General features: G+C 40.2%; 1 long non-coding RNA gene across 1 annotated transcript; it reads left to right on the top strand.

Annotated features, from left to right (window-relative positions):
- The first annotated feature begins 1,009 nt into the window (after window positions 1–1,009).
- LOC144252757 (uncharacterized) lies at window positions 1,010–4,673 on the top strand. The gene is made up of 4 exons (XR_013343055.1): window positions 1,010–1,092; window positions 3,131–3,181; window positions 3,731–3,788; window positions 4,540–4,673. It is a non-coding gene; the product is annotated as an uncharacterized LOC144252757 (long non-coding RNA).
- The last annotated feature ends 16,642 nt before the right edge of the window (window positions 4,674–21,315 follow it).

The following is a 21,315-nucleotide window of genomic DNA, read 5'->3' as shown; positions in this document are numbered from 1 at the left end:
CTCATATTTTTAAGGTGCATATACATCTGAATCTACTTTCTAATTTATTAAAGGTGGCATTGGCATTGTAGACTTATTCTTGGGCATTTGATTCCTAGAGAAAGCAGAAAATATAAGACATGTGAGGGTAGAGATATTGTCTATTTTGTTCATAACAGAATCCCAAGGACATAGAAATAGGTCACAGTATGGGCTCAATAATTTTTGAATGAATCAATGAAACATGTAGGGAAATCCAGGTATGCAGTGAAAAGCAGAGGAGAGGAAAATGTCCCTTTAGCTGTTACGTGCTGTGCTGCTACTTCACAGAATCTGAGAGTGTGATAGAATATACCGTATTTTTTTCCTTATTCATTTGCTGAGGTAGAAATTTTTTTTCCATGGATAGAATGGGATAACTACTACCATAAAAATTCAGCATTTATATATTATATGCTTCCTTTTCAGAAGTGCTAGAAATTGATTGACTTCTCAGCTTAAATTAAAAAATAAAAACCAAAAAAAAAAAATCCATAAGTTCTTATTGACAATTAAAATAACATCCCTCTACCTAATTACTTGGAATGCAAAAATCCCAATGGAAGGGAGAGGGGTCAGAACTTAATACTTTTAGTGATCATTATTGCTCTTTTAAAAATTCATATCGATGAATTTCAGATAGTTTCCTCTAGGGGACGTTTTCCATGGGATGATAATGGGAGGGAATTTGGAAGGAGAAAAGTGTTTGAAAGTGCTGGGGCAGATGAGGGAGAGTGGTGGAGAATTTTTCTTGTCTATTTCATATTTTATCTAGTTCAGATTCTATTTAAATTACCTCCTGGCAAAAATTGATTATAAAATGAAAACTCCACTCCTATCTTAGGCAGAGCTTTCTGAATTACTGAAAAACACAACACCAAATGAAATCTGGAAAAACAATGGTTAGTATTCCTTGCAGTTAGAAGAATTCTAATTTGGAAGGTCTGAATTCAAGACTTTTTGTCTCTTTCTAGTTCTCTATTCCTGGATCCACCAACAGTCTCCTTGAAAAGTTATTCTCTTATCTCCTTCATGAGGATACTTCATAGGGTTTTGTTCAAATCAAGTGGGAAGGTAAGACTTTATTCCACCCCCCTAAAAAAGAAAAAAATACTTATGCAAATATTGGTTATGGGTTATGGACCAAACAATAAAACATACATCCCTTGTTCAGGAAGATAAAATGAAGAACACTAAATTACAATATAATTCTGTTTGCTGCATATAGAGGATATCCACTAGAATATCTTCATTTTATAATAATTTAAAAATTGTGCATATGTAAAACAATGTTGATTTTTCCTTTTCTGTTATGGACTGAATATTTGTATCCCCCCAATATCCATAGGTTGGAATCCTAACTCTCAATGTAATGACACTGGGAGGGGTGATTTGGGGAGGTGATTAGGTCATCTCATGAATGAGATTGGTGCCTTATTAAAAACATTAGAGATTTCCCTTTCCTCTTCTATCATTGAGGGTAGAAGAAGATCCCTGTCTAAAAACCAGGAAGCAGGCCCTCATTGGAGAGCACATCTGCTAGCACCTTGATCTGGGGCTACTCAGCCTTTATAACTGAGAGAAATATTTTTGTTTAGATGTCCCAATATATGGCATACTTGTTGTAGCAACCTGAACAAACTAATTCAGCCTCTAGTAATGAAGTTAGTATCTCCAGCCTTCCTAAAATTTTTCTAGATTAGAGATACTAGATATATTTTCAAAATTATTTTAGTTGTATAGATCATATTTTTTTTAGTTGTCAATACACCTTTATTTTATTTATTTATATGTGGTGGTAAGAATCGAACCCAGGGATTCACACATGCTAGGCAAATGCTCTGCCATTGAGCTATAACCCCAGCCCCAATATAGATCATAATTTTATAAAGACTATAAAATAAAAATTCTTGGTTAACATATTCAGATATTTTTAGGTTTTTTGATTCTAAAATTCAGAAATATAGTCTTGCATATAGTAGCTTGCAATAAAAAGAAAAATTATATGCATGATGGTATGTTAATTGGTTGGTGTTGAAGTGTCTATTTTCAACTTGTATCCAAAACCATATAAACCCCCACAGCTTAGTGTCTGAATTAACATGTCTTTATTATTTTAGGAAACTCTTACCCAGAGAGATGGAACTGCAAATAACATTATTGTTTGTTTCAGGAATTTCCTGAAAGTACAGAACTAGTTATATTAGATAGCTCAAGTAGGCTGATCAAATCTACATGACTCACTTTTAAAGACTTGTCTTGCTAGGTATGTCAACCTCAAACCATTAGTTCATGAACTTGCCCAGTCTTAATCAAGATTCTCTTCAAAAGCTTCTAAGATCTCATAAATATTCTGCTTTTCCCTCCCCTCTCCGAGATGCTACTAAGATTCTGTAAATGTAGCTATCACCTATTGCAACACAGATTTACTTCTTTTACTGGTTGTTTTTCTGCCCTATATTCAGGGAGCTGCCATTTGACAAAATTCAGGATCTTTTCAAATGATTAGCAGGACTTATTTTTGCTTGAGGAATTTTTCTAATAAATTAAACATATTTCAAACTAAATTATAAGAACTAGAAATTAAATTATTATCTAAATAAAATGGGGCTTTAAATGCTTGACTTATACTTTCCCTTAAAACACTGAATCAGTCTTCATCTTTCTATAGAAAATAAATGCTTGATGCAGTTTGCACAGTGAAATTAGCTAATTACTTTAAACTACATGAACTTTGGTAATATTCACTGAACTGTACCATGTTTGCAAATGCAATTGATGTGTATTCTGGAGTCTACATACATTGTATCTGAAATGTTTTTCCTTTTTGAGAATTAAAACCCAACAAGCATGGACCAAAACAAGAATGTTTTTCTAATTTCCTTGCACAAGTTTAACTGCTCTCACTTGAAATGGGTGTTATACAGATGATAAATAGTGAACAGACTTTCATTATCTATCAATCATTCACATTTAAAAAGAATCCTTCATGTGTGTATTTTAAGTGATGTACTAAAAAATGGAAATTATGCTTTCAGATAAAAGCAGTCCTAAAAATATATTAAATGTAGGATTAAATTTAGATAATGTAGCAGTTGATTTCACTTAACAGGGAGAAGATTAGAAAGTGAATGACAGCAAAGAAGGTCTACAGTCATATCAGGTTTGTCTTTGAGGAGGAATAAGACCCATCATATCTGTGCATACAGGTCTTGAGAAGCACATCTTAATAAAAAGGTGGTCACAGACAGCAGAATACATCAGACACTAGAAAGGCAATATGTCAATCAATGGAAGGGAAACTGATGTGATACAGCAATTTGTATACGGGGTAAAAGCGGGAGTTCATAATCCACGTGAATCAACCGTGTAATATGATGTATTAAGAACTATGTAATGTTATGAACGACCAATAAAAAAATAAATAAAAAAATAAAAAGGTGGTCACGAAGACTGAAACACTCTGATTCAGCTGCTTATGTCAGATATCTGATATTGAGTGTGGTGTGTGTGTTTTAAAATGTATGATAAGCCAATTTTAAGCTACTGTAAACTCTGTTGTATTTCTAAAGCTTTGAGAGTAACATGCACTAGAGAAATCTCACTCTTCCTAAGACTCCCCAGCAATGTCTATGGATAGTCCATTTTAACCAAAGAACCAGAAGAATTCCCACCTGGGATTTTCAATTCTCATGTAATCTTGATTTGACAGGTGGTCAGAATTAAGAGGACAAAGAGTCTAAAGGAGAGCAGGACACCTGGGAGCCCACGTAAGTATTTTAACAACTACCAGTAAAACTCCTAAGTATATATTGGTGGGAAAATGGTTTGAAGTCAATAAGCAGCTGGCCACCGATTTTAAATCTAGCAGCAGGTTTATTCCAAATACAGACCAAACTGATGGTAGCAAGGTGTTCATAAACATTTTCAAAATGGCCCAGAAAAAAGAGTTTAGCTCCCAACAATTCCACAAAAAAATGATAGAAAGTTATTTTAATCATCTAAATAGCGTGTCTAGTAGAAATGCTTGCTTAGACCCCAAATCACTCACTTCATTAGCTGCCAGATAGAGGTCAAAAAGAAAATCAAAACAATTATTGAAATAAAAGAAAAAATAAACTTATTGTTCCTGTCTCTCCCCAGTGCCTGAAGTCATTATTGTAGTGCTCAGAAGTTCTACCAAAATTAACTATTTCAAGTCATTAAAATGCTCTTTACGGTTGCAAAGAAAACATTTTGAGAATTCTCATTGGCTTCAGACCCATTGTGTCCACAGAAGACAACATATACTCACTATATTCAGGCTGGATGCTACCAATGACAAATTCCTAAATATGATATGTTGCAGTGTTTCAAGTTTTAGTTATGGTAAAAAGAGTACAGATTGGAAGGTACCAGAAACAATAGAGGCCAATGTAGGTTAAATATTGTGTTTTAGTGGTCATATTAGTCTCTCTGTTACTTCTCAGTATCTGCATGTTAATATCATTGTAAAGACTGACAGGATATTCTCTCCATTAGTGACATCTGAGCACAGTGTCTGCCATTGCATTGACAGATGCAAATGTTATTTGGGGGCCTGGTTCCAAGACTCATTCTAATACTGGAGCACATGGAAAGTTCAGCAAGATTGTCACATGCCAAAATGTGACCATATTTGGGTAACTATTTTTAAACAGGAAGTATTTTTGTTTACTTAATATTTAGAGAAGTTAAATATTTAAAAGTGTGCGTCTATCTACGTGTGGTTTAATAAGTTCCCCTCTTTGGAAAAACTAAATTTAAATGTAAAATGTCACATGGAGTTCCCCATATTTCAGTGGTTCTACTTTCACTGTGTGTTGAGCGAAACAAAAATATTGACTAAATTCAGAAATGTTTTGTATTTTACTTATCAGTACACTCTATGCAATAAATGATATTACATGGAGACACATCTTAGTTTTCAGAATATGTTTGTTGGAAGGGACCTGTATGTGTACTAAATCAAATATTGTTTGAAATATCTACAATTCACACGTTGAAAATAAGCTTAATGTTGTGTGTACCACCATCTCAAATATGAAACACCTAAAAACTTAAAGTGAGCAAGAAGTATGCTACTTGTGGAAACTTTGAAATAATTACTCTGACTGCAGAATTGAAACACTGGGACATAATGGGTTAAAAATAGTGAACACAGACAATCAGACACACCTGGGTTTCAAATCTCACTGGTATGTGAACATAGGAACAAGTATTTATCACCTTAGGGAAATCACATGACTCTCCCAATTTATCGAGCTAACTTCTAATGGTGCTTTAGAGAGAATTAAATGATACAATTTAAAGTATAAACATACTGCTTGCTTGGCACAGTATGGATACTCAGGATCTCCTAGCTCCTACTCTTTTTCTTTTCACTGCTTGAAAATCTTACATTCTCAATATATGGATGAAAGCTGGGACTGACTCAAGATAAAAATTAGAGAACAAAAATTCATGCCACGTAAAGATTCACAATAGAATTACTTCACATAGAAAACTGTGCTAGTATATTTACTACATTCCACAATTTGCAAATTTCTTACATCCACTCATAAGTCTGTGTCTTGAATAGGGGTGAGTGTCTCTAGAAAACCAAGGTTGAGACTCTTTGCATCTGGTAGAATGCTTCTAATTGAAAGAATGATTTCAAACATGCTGGATGCTTATTAGAGACCTGAAAAGTAAATAACTTTGTGAATATTGGATCTAATACAATAATCTGTTGGAGTCATTATAATAAGAATTTTTTTTTTTTTTTAGTTTACAAGGTGATTATACATTGAAGATATTCCATCATGCAGTTTGCACAAAACGATCCTGCTAGTCTTAATTGCTGCTTCATCTCCCCTGCTTTTCACTGTTGTGGAAGGTATTTTTCAAGCAGCAGCATGTGGCTCAGTGGCTGACACCACAGGCAACTATGCTGGGAGTTTTGAAGTTTCCTATGTATTAGGTTGCTGCTGCTGGGCTGGGTTTTCTAGGCATTTACAAATGCTGAGAGCTTTTAACTTCTATTCTTCCCAACTTTATCTCTGGGGCTGTCCCTCCCCCCACTTTGAGAGAGTGCTCTGGGGTTTGGTATACCACAATTAATGAACAGCCTTTCAAAGGAACTATTTACTCACTTTGGTCCTGTTATATCCACTTGTAAAATTTAATGTTTTACCCTGTACAACAGTGGAAAAAAAGATCTCAAACAGCAAATTCTAAAGAAGTCTGGTACTATTTTACCTGGTAAGATGGCAAAGTTCTTACATACATTCATAGGAAGAAAGTCATTTTATTGAATTTTAATTTGATTGCTTTTATAGTTGTGGCTTTGAGGAAGTCTTCATTTGGTAGCTCTACCCAATAGGCTACAAGTTCTTTGAGCCTCTCCTATTTAGACAATAGAAGAATTGCTATTTTTTAAACCCATACTTGGTGACAAGTACCATGCTGAGCTCTGTTTACACATTTACATTTTACAAAAACATCTAGAGTTAGGTACTACTTTTATATTCCCATTTCACAGATGAAGAAAGTAAGTCTTAGTGAAATTAAGTAAGCTGTCATTCTGTCAGGAGTAAGCTGAGATTTGAACTCAGGGCGATGTGAAAATTACTTCTTGATTTTAACTGCCTTAGCAGTTTTCAATAGTACACATGTAGTTTAAAGAATGTTTTAAGAGAGCAAAATGAAACTTAGTTTCTATAGTATTTGAAAGCAGTTAAGAGAAAACTGAATCCCAAGAAAGGAAATAAAATATATATAACATTAAGTTGGTCAACATATGTTTCCTTGATTTTCTCAGTTCAATAATAACAGAAGTTTATTTCTTCAAGCAGAATGCTAATTTATAGAAACAGGAAAGAAAAAATTTCTATGCATCCTTACATAAACCCCAATTTCGGGGGAATGTATTAGATTATATTTGAGTAATACATATTTAAAATAAAAACAATTCAAGTATTATTCTTTAAAGTGAAAGAATAATATTTTCCATGTGAATTTAAAAAGTTAATTGATTGATTTATTAATATAAGGAATAAACCACCCACATCTCTGATCTTTCATGCTATATTTCATCCCAGAAGGTAATGGAAATGCCAACACCATCCTAATAATTGTGGCACCAGCAGGGCTTCATGCATTACAAACGAAATTTCTTTCCGCTTTTTTCTCCTGTTCTAAATTGAACCCAGGAGGGCAGAGGTGGGACTTTGATAAGATTCTAAAGCAACTGCTGTTGGTTAAAAAAAAAAATGGCCAATATTTTTAATTCGACAATTTTTAGATTGACAATTTCATTTTGTGGCTTCTTCTGTGTTTCTGGGCTCTGGTTTTAATTATCACTTAGAGTAAGTGTACTGGATATATACTTATCAACTCCTCATTTCCCTTGTGGACCACACTGTGTGTTACAAAATACAATTTCCATTTTGTCTGCTGATGGCCTAAATAAGGTACACACAAAACAACAGGATGGGCTTCTTAATTTAGCAGGGTAAGATGTTCATATAACAGTGGCCCTGAGGGTTAGATTAGAGGAGAAAGAGAAATAGATTCTACCTCAGTGGAGTTGAATAATTTCTAAAAGATTTAGCACAAAAGAACTGGGCCATCCTGCACTATGAACACTTAGAAAAAACTAATGATAATGTAGTAATTTTTTTTATATTCTTTAATACAGGGATCCATGGCATACATGCAATTATATCTTACATGATATTTTAAGCATAACTATCATTGGAACAAAAATGTTAAAGAAATATTAAGGATATAATATCATAGCAAGTTTCTCTTAAGGTATTTCAAACTATAAAATATATGGCACATCTAACCTGAATTATTTTATTTAATTCCTAATATTGATATCCACAGTGTTTAGCTAAAATAAGTACCATAATAAAATATCCTAATATAAGATATATAAAAATTCTTGAATACTTAATTTCTATTTTTTAATATTAATTTTTTCCACCATGAACTATTTCTCCATCTCATTTCCTCTGAATGCATGCCCCTTTCCTGAGAACATGCAGTATATGCTGTAAGTCATAATTCTTCATCAGCAAAATTTAATGAGTGCTCATAATTAGCTAAGTCCTAGGGATCCAGAAAGTTACAAAGAATGATCAGGTTTTAGCAAGTTAATTTGACAAAGATGGTATTTTTAAATGATTTTAAAAAGTCTTGCAAAACAATTGAAGAAGCATGGTACTTTTGGGATATCATAAGGCTTCACTGAGGAAACAGAAGTTGAGGTGGAGGTTGAATGGGTAAGACACATATAGAACCCACGAATGAGAAAAAACAACATTTAACTCATACATTACCCTGTATGGCCAAGAAAAATATATCATTTTTTTAAAACTCTTTGATTCTAAGCAGGTCTTACACAATAGGAGAATATAGTGAAAAGATAGAGAATTTTATAAAGGGTGATGACAGGTAACTCAAGTATGTATTTATACTTTATTCTGGAGGAAATGAAGGCTCACTGAAGGGTTTTGAGTACAGGGAATGATATCTTTGGAAAGCCCACTTAGTATTCTGATATTATAGAGGAAATTATAGAGAATATCTGGGATACAGACTGTGCCTTAAATGTAACATTCTGGTTGCATGCACCTTGCATTTTCTTGTTCATACATATCACATTTTCTTATATCTACATTTATGATCACATCAAATATTTGTCTCTATTTCTGGAAACCAGGATGAATGAGAGTTAAGCACAGTAATTGAAGAGATATTCTAAAGATGCCACATATCATACTGCCTAAAGAGAAGTAGACCTTGATGGATAACATATTACAAGGCAAAGAATAGAGAATTCTGGAGAAGCATCAAGTGGGAGAAGGTTTGAGCTGGATCCGTATAGATGTTATGTCTTTAGTTCTCTGATATGCAGCTTAAAAAAATAGTGAACCACTGAAGTCATTTAAATTTGACTTAAATGCATACATTTTTGTTGTTTATTTATTTTCCTAATTAGACTGAAATCAATTTGCACTCTCTTAACACTGTTTGACAGTGTTAAGGTGCCCATGCTGGCTGGCAAAACCCAGTTAACCTACAATATATTGTTGATAATTCAGAGAGACAATCGCATTCACTCAGTAAGAAATTATTATTTTAATCTTAATTGTACCTAAGATGTTTTCTATGTATGTGCGAACACGATAAAAATTATTTTTTATGTCTACTTCCAAACAACTATTATACAAGTATTTACTAAATACACTTACTGAATGTTAGTTAAGCTTGATAGCAAATTGAGAGCAAGGCAAAAGCATAATTTAGAGTTTATTTAATATCAGCATAAACTCCAAGCTAGACCCAAATTTGCAATTTAGGTTTATGGTAATAAATACCATTTGATAAATTTAAGGAAATTGGAATATTATTTTTTATTTTTTCCTACATTAAAAAATATGTATTTAAATTGTGTTCTATGAGTTCTTATTTGAGAAGGAGCTTTAGTTGATGAAATAATTATCCCATATCAATTCCTCTGTAGAAATGAATTTCCTTGGTCTTTTGAAAATCTGATGAGGACTCTTAAACCATCTCATTCTTTTATTCATTCACTCATTCATCCCCAAATATTTATTATCATCTAATATATTGTAATTACCTAGAGAAACAGTGAGAAATGAAGGTTCCACATGACATTTACATTTTTAAGGTCATCAGCAAAGTGCCAAATTGGAATGTTGAAAAAGAAAGGAAAGGGAAGAGAAGTGCTGGCACTACCAGGAGGGGTTGGTGAGAGTTTTGTTTATTTTGCAGAGTAATTAGACTTCATTAACAAAGTTCCATTTTAATAAAGAAAACTCTGAAAGAAGTGCTGATTCACACAGGAATAAAACTTCACTGTCCTTGACTTTATGTTGAAATTTTTCTTACATATTAGAAAATACACCTTATCCCAAAATGAATACAATACTTAGTTGTGACTGAATTTTCCAGAGTAGCTATCTGTAGGTTGAAATGTCTTAGTGTTTTGCTGGGAAAGATACTTAAAAGATTGCAACACTTCAGTTTAATTAATATCTATTAAGTGCTTACTCTGTTTAAGACTCTCTTAGACACCTGCCATTTTGTTTGCCCAACAACAATGACTCCAGTTTCTCTTAGGAGTGTTTTACTCTCCTTTGGGAGTTGATCCTTCCTATTCTAAAATGTGACCCAGGCTTGGCCACCCAGTGTGGTCCATGTTCTCTGGCTGAAGAAATTGATTGAGGAATTGTTTAAGATACAAGACAAGTGTCTCACAATCATTGTCAGTACAGGTAGTGTTGGTGGAACTATGTAAATGGACACTTCTTTTGCTAGGTTTCCTACCATAAGATAGAAATTTAGGACATAAGACTGAGGTTCTAATGTTCAACTCCTGAAATTAAAAGATCTGAAATAAAGTAAGAAGAGAAGAAGGCAGATCTAAGAAAGGAACAGAATCCCTGACAATATTGTTTCAACAGTTAGCTCCCCCTTTGCCTCGAGCATTTACCTATGGGCTTTTTTTTTCTTTTTTTCTTTTTAATAAGATCCAACAGATTAAAATATTTGCATGAGCTATTAGGATTAAGAGTCAGTCAATCCACTCAGTTCTACTTACTCTGCTGAGTTTTGAAAAAGAAAGAGGGTATATGACAATGTCAATGGCTGTTTTACTGATCACTCAGCTCTTCACATTTCTTTATGATGATTATCATGTGGCTACCTTTGAATAGCATAAAATGATTATGATATCAGCTAAACAAATATTTTACATGTGCCTAAGAAAACTTAGGTGATATTAGAAACATGCAAAAATGAAACAAGTCAAGTTGCTTAGTCTGAACACGCAAGTTCTGACCTTTATGTCTCTAAATTGTGTCTGAATTGTGTTGTCAAACAAAAATGCTATATAAATCATAAGGTTTTTCATTTTCCCATCAGACATTAAATACATTGAAGCCATGAATTGATTTGTGTCATTTTTTCTGTTTCAATTCTAACACTTTTGTCTAAAATGCTTATATTTAATAAATATAGTACTTATACTTTTATTTGAGTCCCATTAACCTACAAATATCCTTTTAGAGAACTAATAAAACAATGCATAATGTCTATCATTATGACCCCTTATTCAAGTCACTATCTGCTAACAATTTTTCATTCACACCTGATTTTGAAATTCTCCAAAATAATGTATTTATAAAGATGCAATGATGGTTTTAAGATAAAGCATTCTGCAATAAGTATTTTTACCTCTAAAAGACTTTTACCAAAACAGAGAAAGAAAATACATCAATAAGAATATATATGTATATACACATATATAAGCTCTTCCTTCTCATGTCTCATTCTCTCAATAAAAATATAAAATCAACACTCACACCACCCTCTGATTATAGCAAGATTGCAAGACCTCTGCAGCTTTCCTACTCAGAGCTATTTCCAATACCACACGGATCTTGTCGTGTTTGCCATCTCCTTAAAGCACCTGCTGGAACTCCTAGCCATGGCCCCTTCTTGCTTTAAAAACTAGATCTAACCCAATAATCAGGCTCAAAGTAGGAAATACAGCAGTTTGAAGAAATGCAAAAATATATCTTTTATTCTATTAAATGTCAGGCAGTGCTGAAATAGGTTCTGCCTCAGCACTTGGGTTCAGGTAAATAAAGCAATATGGTCTATTTTCCATGAAGTGGCTGCATTAGCAAACTAGCCAGAGTTACTTCTTTGATTTCTCATGTACTTTTCCCTCTTATTAAAATGTTTCCCGGTTACGTGACATTTAAGGCAAAAAGTAGGTGACTTGAACATACCTTCAGGGTCTATCCTTATAAAGTTTCCCCAAAGAGGAGATTCTCAATCCTGGCTTCACATTCAAATCACCTTGAGAGCTTATAAAAATGCCATTGCCTGGGCCCTAGGCCCAGAAGCTCGGTTCTAATTTATCTTGGCTGGAGGCCAAATGTTGGTGTGCTTCAAAATCTCATTAGCCACTCAGGAGGCTTAGGCAGGAGGATCACAAGTTTGAGGCCAGCCTCAGCAATTTAGAGAGGCCCCATCCCCAAATATAAATAAATAAATAAATAAATAAATAAATAAATAAATAAATAAATAAAAGAACTGGAGATAAAGCTCAGATGTACAGAAACTCTGGGTTTCATCCCTAGTACCCCCAACACTTGAAATACTTTCCTTAAGGCCTTGATCATAGATGAACTTCCAATCAGGAGAGAAAGAAGAAAGGAAGGGGTAGGAAAAGGAAAGGAGAGCTGAGGAGGTGAGAGAAGGGGAGGTGGGGGAAGGGAGGCAGAGGAGGGAGGGGTCCTAGAGGCCTGAGGACCTTCAATAGGTAAGAGACTGAAACAGTGGTCAGAGGGCTGGGGAGAAGAGCAAGTGTGTACATGAGCCCCATCTTTTCCCTGACTCTCCTGGGTTTCTTCTCCAGGCACAGAGACAGTTTGATTCAGTGATCTTCAAGATTCATCTTGTTCTGTGGGCATGGCATCTAGTGCCACAAGAGAGGAGCAAAGCTCTCTGGGAGCCCAGAAAGCCCCCCAGATTCCAGGAATCAGAAGAGGTGTTGCAGCTCTGAAGAATAAGGAGGATTTGCACAGGCCCAGGAGGTGAGAAAGGTAGAAGTGGGGGGCGGGGGTCAGGGCAGCACTGGGTGAACGAATATTCCAGGCCAAAGAATTGGAGTGAGGTAAAAACACAGTAGCAGGAAAACACTGGGAGTGTTTTGGGAATCCTGAGTAGTCACTGTCACGGCCAGGGACAATGGGTGTGGCCTGGTGGATTGGAATCCTGTGTCTGTCCCACAGCTGTGTGACCTGAGAGAAGTCACTGAACACAGCCTCATTTTCCTCATTGGTTCCAACACTAATTCTCCCCTCTGGGGAAGGGATGGAAGAAGAAAGAGCCTTTCTTGGCTGGGTTTCTAGAAAGATCTTACATGTGGGGAATGACAGTGATCCCCAAGTGTGAGCCAAATGACAAAAGGGGTCACTCACAGAGACTCTGGTCCCTTCCTTCATTCTATGTCAATGAGGCTTCCCAGTCAAGAGGACCGAGCCAGGAGAATCAAAACTCTGGACTAGAATGCAGACAAGCATGGTAGAGGTCCCCAAAAGGCAATGGCCAGCCACCCTCTGCCTCTCTCAGAGAGCCACAGAGGAAGGGACAGGCAGGGGAGCTTTGGATTTCCTGGCATGTACCCCAGCCACACCTTTGCCCAGTCACCCCATTTCACAGATGAGAAAAGCACCAAGTTGCCAGGAAGCAGCAGAACCAGGACTATCTGACTCCTAGACCCACATTTGCATCTGCCACTCCAGCAACTGTGTCACTTGGCTCTGAGAATGCCCCATCTGTGACTGTGTGCCTGGACAGCATCTGCTGGCTCCCTCTGCTCAAGATGGCCCTCCCTCTTCTCCCCTCCATCTGCCCTATTCTTCTCTGGAACACACTCTCTACAGCAGCCAGCCCTGAAGCCTGTGTCTGTCCTCTCCACTGGGACCCAGGAAGATGACATTGGAATAATTGAAGTGTCCTTCTTATGACCTTGAGTTCTGGCAAGGCTGATTTCCCTTCTGGTGACTGGGGCTGATGACAGCTGAGTGGAACAAGGACACACATACACAGACACACATCAATGAGCCACATCACAGCAGGCATGGACAGGATCCCCCCGTCGCCTGCCAGGGCAGCTTCCCGCACCCACAATAGAGACAGCTGGGAATACCCCTATCAAGTGACAGGGCTCCACCTCCATCCTACCTCCTCTTCCCAGCCAGGAACACACCTGCCGGCTGACGGGGCACAGTCATTCCCTATAGCTTCAGACACATCTCCATGTCACCCCTGCCAACAGGTGGGACACAGCCACCTCTTCAAGACATAAACAACATGGGCAAGTTGCAGATAGAATTGCAAAGGACACTCTGGGTCCCAAGGCTGCATAGATAGATACCAGCCTCTTCAGGACTTGGGAACTGATGAGCACCAGTTTTACCAGGCCCCTATTCCAGGTCCTCACTGTGTGACAAATATAGCAGGAATGCAGGCATTGGAGCTTCCTGGATGTATCTGGGTAGTCTGGGGCCTTCCATGGCCCAGTACACACGTGCAGTTCAGGTTGCCTCTGGGGGCAAGCATATGCACACGTACACGTGTGCTCACACATGCACCCACAGGTCTCCAGCTCTCATAGGTGTCTTTTTGTTGTTGTTGTACCAGGATTTGAACCAGGGGATACTTACGTTCCAAATACAGGTCTGAACAAATACCTAAACCAGGCACTGGGATAACAGATAGAAGTCAGAAAACCATTCTCTGTGGAAAAATTAAGCTAGAAGAGAACCCCAAAGAGACCCCCCCAAAAGGTGACAAGCTGGGGTTGGGGTTGTGGCTCAGCGGTAGAGCACTCGCCTAGCACGTGCGAGGTGCTGGGTCCAACACTCAGCACCACATAAAAGTAAATAAATAAAAATAAAGGTATTGTGTCCAACTACAACTAGAAACTAAAAGGTGACAAGCTGTAAGACCTATTGTGTCTGGAAGGAGCAAGGTGATGTTCTGGCCCTCTGAGTCCTTGCCAAGACCATACCTGGGAGATTTGGCCAGTGGCAGGCCTCAAGCAGTGAGGGACCACGGAGCAGGCTCTGTGAGAACAGTCTGGGCAGAAGGGACCATTTGGCTTGGAATAGAGTCAACTTGGGATTGAGCCATCTGAAGTGCTGTCACAGGGCACAGGCCATGTGTAGCCACAGGAGACAGAGCTAGTTTGAACTTGTTGATGGAAGCCACAATAAGACCACTTGGAATGACTGATCCCAGAATGCCAGTGGAAGGAAGGAGCCTCCCATCAGTAGAGGTGTGCCAGCAGAGCTCAACCGACCCCTGGGTGGAGGCTGCAGCTAGATGACCTCGAAAGGTACTTTCGACCCCGAGATTCCATGACTCTGGCATTTGAATTCAACTTATTCATGCTACAGATGAGGAAACTGAGGCCCAGAGAGATGCAGGGAATGTTTGAGGTCACACAAAGCGTTATTGGTCCTCTGAGAACTAGACTCAGGAGTCCTCATGCTCCATCTTGGATCCTCCCACTCCTTGGATGTTTGGGCCAGAACCAACCTCGTGGCCCAGAGATCCAGAAGCTCCTCTCTTCATTTGGCATCCTGGGTGGTCTGACACCCTGTGGTCTTTCCCAGCCCCTGCCTGGACTCAGCTGATGGATGAGCTCCTTGTTGAATCAGCTCTGGCTCTACAGATGGATGCTCTCAGGCTGAAAGGAGATCCACATTTGACCCAGAGCCAGATGTGTAGCAAAGAGAAGTGGGAAAATGGGAGATCCGGACACTTGAGGGAGGCTGCAGAGCCTGGGGGCTATGGCTAGGATCCATAGACCTGGTGAACCCCTCAAAAACTTGACACATAGTAGGTGTTCCATAGATCACATGGAGACAAGGAGGAAAAAAATCTTCCTCTGGAGCAGGGATGTTAGGAATGCCAGTGAATGAAGCTAAGTGTCCTGCAGACTCTTAGCAGAAATCCCGAAGCCTGGGACGTGGGTCTTTGGAAAGAGCCCTCATCCTGGACCCCACCACCACCCTAGCCTTTCTCCCCTGAGAAGAACTCCCCGGTCCAGCCTTTTCCCTCTGTCCTTGCTTGTGAAACCAAAATGACTTCTGTCCTATCCATCAGCGCAAGGCAACTTGCTAAAGTGCCAAGAGATTTCTGCAGAAGAGGGGCTTCTTGTCACTAAGAATGCCACAAAACAGAAGACTCCACCCACATACCAAGCCCTTCATGAGTCAGTGAAATTTCCATAGGTGATTAGGGGTTGGGAGAACAGACAGGTCTGACCCCAGGTGACCTGGGGACAAAACTAGAGTATGGATCTCCAGTCTCCCAGTACACAGGTATTTTCTCACCTGCCCTTTGCATGTTCTGGTGACAAACTACTTTCCGCTGTTTCATGGGCCCTTTGCAATTACAAATGAGGCAACCATTATTACCCTCATTTTAGGAAAAAGAACTAAAGGCAAGAGAGGCACAGCATCTTTCCAACTATCTTTCCTTAAAAATCAAGAATGTGGCGAGTTAATTGGGGGCAGGGAGTTGGTAATAGAAATGCTGACTTAGGAAAGCAGACCTGACGGAGTTCCAGGCCCATTTCAAGGCCATGAGGGACATTTGTGAAGCAGTGAGTTCAAAACATCACTATGGATAGGCTCACTGAGACCCACTTGAACAATTAGCGCGTGTGTGTGTGTGTGTGTGTGTGTGTGTGTGTGTGTGTGTCTGTGTGTGTTTGGGCTCTATGATAGGTAGGCCCAGAAAGACTAATATTTTTGTTGTTTCATTGGGAGTTCTGGGGATGGAACCCTGAGCCTCACGCATGCCAGGCGAGTGCTCTACCACTAAACCACACCCTAGCCCAGGGATCATTACTTTTAACAAGCACATCAGGAGAATCTGACATGTGGCCAGATTTAGAAATAACTGCTTAAGGTAGCCAGAGTCTTCCAGTCCAAAGGCAGGGCAAGTCCTGGGAAGAAATACCTCTGGAGGATACATATTTCCATGAATTTCAACCCTACTTCTGGTGATAACATGCGAGCAGGGGCTGTGTGGATATTGACTAGCTAACCATCCATCACCACTTCCTCTTCCCTTTCAGATCCCAGTCTGTTCATCCACTTCTGAGCGGCCAGCATGTGAGGTGCTGCACTATGGGGGCTTGATCTTGGTTAGTCTCAGCATATTTGACTCACTTGCAATGGTTTTTTAAAATAGTAGCAATTGGGCCTTACTTCCAGAGATTAAATTGGTCCAGGAGAGCAGTCTGAGCACTGGTATTTTTTTAAAGCACACCAGGAAATTCTAATGGGTAGCCAGGATTGAGAGTACTGACCTCAGTCAGCCTCAATAATTGTAACTTCTTTGCCATGTGGTTGGCTTCAGTTTTGCATGTGACAATTCTGTACAGTGGGAGGCATTAACAGAAAGCTGCTGGAATGTACTGGGCAAGGTAACTTTGTTCTGAAAAAGTGACCCAAAGCAAAGCCATGACTTCTTCCTGTCTTGGGGTCTTATTGAATGAGAGTGCCATCCTGGGAACTGATTAGCCACCTTATGACTATGAGGAGACAGGCTTGAGCACAGAAGTCAAGAACAGAAGGATGGAGGGAACTGGCCTCCTGGATTCTGAATAAACCCACTATTGAAACACCCTTAGTGAGGACTTCTTCTGTGGGATAGTTAATGAGCTTATTATGTAAGCCTTTTATTTTATTTTATTTGCTTGAGGCCAAATGCTCTTTCCATTTGATGGGAGAGGAAAACAAAGCTCAGGGAGGTTAAGTTATAAAAAAAATCATAGAACTAGTTAGTAGCTTGAGTGGAGATGATGGTTAGACCCTTTTCCACAAACCAAGTGCGCACACACACACACACACACACACACACACTCACAATCCCTCAAACCCTAGGTGGTATAGCATAGTAGAAAAAATCATTGAGCTTTGAGGAGAGGTCTGAGGGGGAGAGGTGGGTGTATGGGGATAAAGGCCACATAGCGGTGACAATCAGGTCAAGCATCCTGTGGGTGTCCCCTGCTGGGAGGCAGGGGAGGGGCAGCTGGTGCCTGCTCTGACTCCATCAGCCATTAATTAAAACTTGACAAAAAGATTAATATACAGGGGACAATTTTAATCAGAGACTCCTGGAGCGTTAGTGCTGGCACAGCCTAAAGAGACCATGTCATCCGGCCTCCTTATTGTATAGATTGGGAAACTGAGGCAGGCACAGGGAGCAACTGGCCTATGTTTCTTCAATGAGTCTGGGGCTCAGGGGTCAAAGTGCCCAATGTGATTTCCTGGTCAAAACTCTTCCTCTGCCCTAGTGTCACATACATATGGGATAGCTTTAATTATCTTATTATACCATTCAACTTGTCACTGATTCCCAGGGCCTCACCAAAGGCCTACACCTCAAGATTACTTTTGTACACACTCTGCTTGGCTCCAGGAGGCTGAAGGGATGAGGGTGAATTGAGGAGCCCAGGGAAGCTGAGTTTGGTCACCTCCCAGGGTTCAGGTCAGTTAGGGAGCTGAGCTGGGGGGATAGTCAGCCTGAGGACATGGCCTTGGCCTTTTTCACGAGAGGGGGTGGAAATGTCACTCATCCATTATCCCAGTCCCTCAATTTTCCAAGTGCTGTCTGAGATCTTAACTGAGATCCACACTCCCCACCAAAGAGAGGGGTTCATTCCTTTTCAAAACGTTTCTATTTTTCTTTCAATGAGACACATTCTTTGTAAGGACATCCACAGAACGCCTCAGGGCATAAGGCCAAAATCCACTTCTCTGCATCCCCTCTACCAATACCCAGCCATAGCCACTGGGGAGAGTTTCTTGTCTAACCTTCTAGACTTCTCTTTCCCCACACCTTTAGGTCTGTTGCATGTCCCCTATTGTCACATGGGGACATTGTGGCAGCCCGGGTGCCTTGCAGGAGGGAGGAGGTCCACTTTGGGATCCTCCCTTCCCTAGGCCCTCCTAGGCGACTGTCCTCTGTCTCAGTCGGCTGTCCAGTCAAAGCCCCGAGCTGGCTCACAAGGTGCCTATTGCCAATTGGAAAAGCATGTCCCTCTAGGCACATAATTGAGCAGAGGGTCCCTGTTCTTGAGGGTGGATGCTTCTTTTCTCTAGGGCAGTGTGAATTACACCGGGGACCTTGCTTCATGGCCACAATGTCTCCATCTCTGCCCTGTATGTCCACCGACACTGTCACTGCCTTGAACCAGGCTTCCTCCCAGAGACTGCAGTGGCCCCCGTCTTCCCACCAGCTTCCCTGCTTCTCATTGGTCCCTCCAAGGCCCCTGCTCCCTGTAGCCAGATGGATTGATGTCACAAGCAAAGTAGATCATGTCCCTCCTAGGCTAAGCCCCTCAATTATTTCCTCTTGCCTCCAGTCAAGGGCACACTCCTTGAGGATGACACTTAGGGATCTTTCCCTATTATTAGCACAAATGTGACTGCACTAGGAACAGGGCCTGTGTGCAGCAGGCTCCCTCACATGTGTGAATTCTGCTTCTACCACTTGCTGGCTGTGTGGCTTCTGGTAATCCAGAGAACCTGGCTGCCTCTCAACTTCCTCATCTGCAAAATGGGCATGATGATAATAACAGCATCTGCTTCGCTGCATTATACAGAATAGGAAATCAGGGAATTTGGGTCAAAGAGCTCAGAACAGTACCTATGAGATGAGGCCCTGGTAGCCCATGAGCACTTGAAGATCAGTGTCCAAAACGGCCCTCCACCCGAGACCTGAGCCCAGCTCCAGGCAAGTAGGGAAAGGGAGCTGCATGTGATAGAGACAGGGACAGAGGTCACTGTGAGACCGCTCACCCTGGACTCACTTCCAGGAGCTGAAAGGAAGATCTGACTGTGGCAGGTCACTTTCTGGAATGAGTCCTCTGAAGGGGACAGAGTTATAAGAACAGGCCCCAAGGGCCCTTTAGCTCCTGCCCTATGGCCTGGGAGAGAAGGAGGCCAGAAGACTTAGGGGATCCATGGAAGCTCCTGAGCCTCAGGTCTCTCATCCACAAAATGAAGGTCTGAATGACATCACAGAGTGACTGTGAACTTAAGGGAATAATTCACAGAACACCACCACAATGCCTGGAATATAGTAGGTGCTCAATAAACCCCTGGGGTAGGAAGAAAAGGGAAGACTGTGGACCCTCAGTCCAGAGTGAAGCATGAAATGCTCTGGGCTACCTGTAGCCTAGGGGGTAGGTGACAAGACAAAGCACTTCCCAGGTACTTTAGGAGTGCTGCTGGCTTTCTATGTGAGCCACGTGGGCAAGGTGGGGTGGAGGGAATATAGCAGTACCCCGATGCACAGGAGACACAGGGAGAGGGCAGCTGTGCTTTTCACTCAATGATCCTCATTGTCAGTATCTGGAAAGTGGGGATCATCTTGGCAGGTGCACAGGCCTATTGTGAAGCTGAACAAAGCTATTGAGTGGGAAAGTCCACCATAGCAAATGTGGACGTTTACTGGCTCCTCATTGGCCAGAGAAGCCATTTGGAGTCATGATTCACAGTGCTGCCTTTGGAGTCTGGTTGAGGTGGGTACAATTGTGGTTTATTCTTCCTCAACCAGCACACCTACACAAGTCACTCAACACCCCTTAGTGACAGTTTTTTTTGTCTCTAGAATAGCAATAACAATTATACCCATTTTACAGGATTTGGGAGAAAATTCCTCAATGAGACCACTTCAGTGAAACTTTTAGCCCATGTAAATAGTTACTGTGTAGCTATTGACTTTTTTTTCCATTCTGTGGATGGAACCAAGGGACTTATACATGCTAGACAAGCACTGTACCACCACAGACTCACTGCCTTGCCCAGGCCAGTCTTGAACTTGTTATCCTTCTGCCTCAGTCTTCTGAGTAGCTGGGTTTTCAGGTATGCACCACTGTGCCTTGCCTAATATATAGTATTTTTTAAGATAACATTATTCTTTAAGGAGAGAGCCTGTGTCTTAAACCTATAGGCAGGTAGAGTCACATGCCTATAATCCCAGCATCTCAGGAGGCTGAGACAGGAGGATCACAAGTTGAGGCCAGTCTCATCAATTTATCAAGGCCCTGCAGTGAGACCCTATCTCAAAATAAGAAAATAAAAAGGGATGAGGATGTAGCTTAGTGGTGGAGCATCCCTGGATTAAGCCTCCACAGCTAATAAATACATAAGTAAATAAATAGATAAATAATTCCTTCTCTTGATGCTGCTAATGAAGCCAGAGAATACATCCAACTGACACTCAAGAAATCTTCCATAGCCAAAAAAAGTCCTTAGCTCTCAGCAACATTATTGTATTATGGACTATGATCTCTGGAAGAAGTGTTCAGGATTGTTTATTCCAATCACCTCATTATACAGTTGGCCACACTAAGACTCAGAGGGCAGAACAGATAATCCCCAAAGCTCATGAATGCCATGGCTAGACCTAGTACCAAGGCCTCCTGACAGGAAACCAGTATCCCAAGTTCACCAAGGTAGTTCCTTACTTGGAGTTGCTTCTAAGTGGAAGGGATTCATCCCCCAGCAGAAGACAATTGCTATGGCCTCCCCAGAATCTCAACAGCTTAGAGCCTACTCCCTGTGCTCTGCTGGCCTTGTTCCAGGCCACCCCTAGCTGGTGGCCTAGGTTGGCCTCAGCCTGCCCCCCACAGCAGCCTGGGCCAGGTGCTCTGTGATTGCT

This window comes from Urocitellus parryii, unplaced genomic scaffold (genome assembly GCF_045843805.1).
Source record: "Urocitellus parryii isolate mUroPar1 unplaced genomic scaffold, mUroPar1.hap1 Scaffold_59, whole genome shotgun sequence".
Classification (NCBI taxonomy): Eukaryota; Metazoa; Chordata; class Mammalia; order Rodentia; family Sciuridae; genus Urocitellus; species Urocitellus parryii.
Note: the sequence above shows the minus strand (reverse complement) of the source record. Positions and strands in the feature narration are given on the sequence as shown.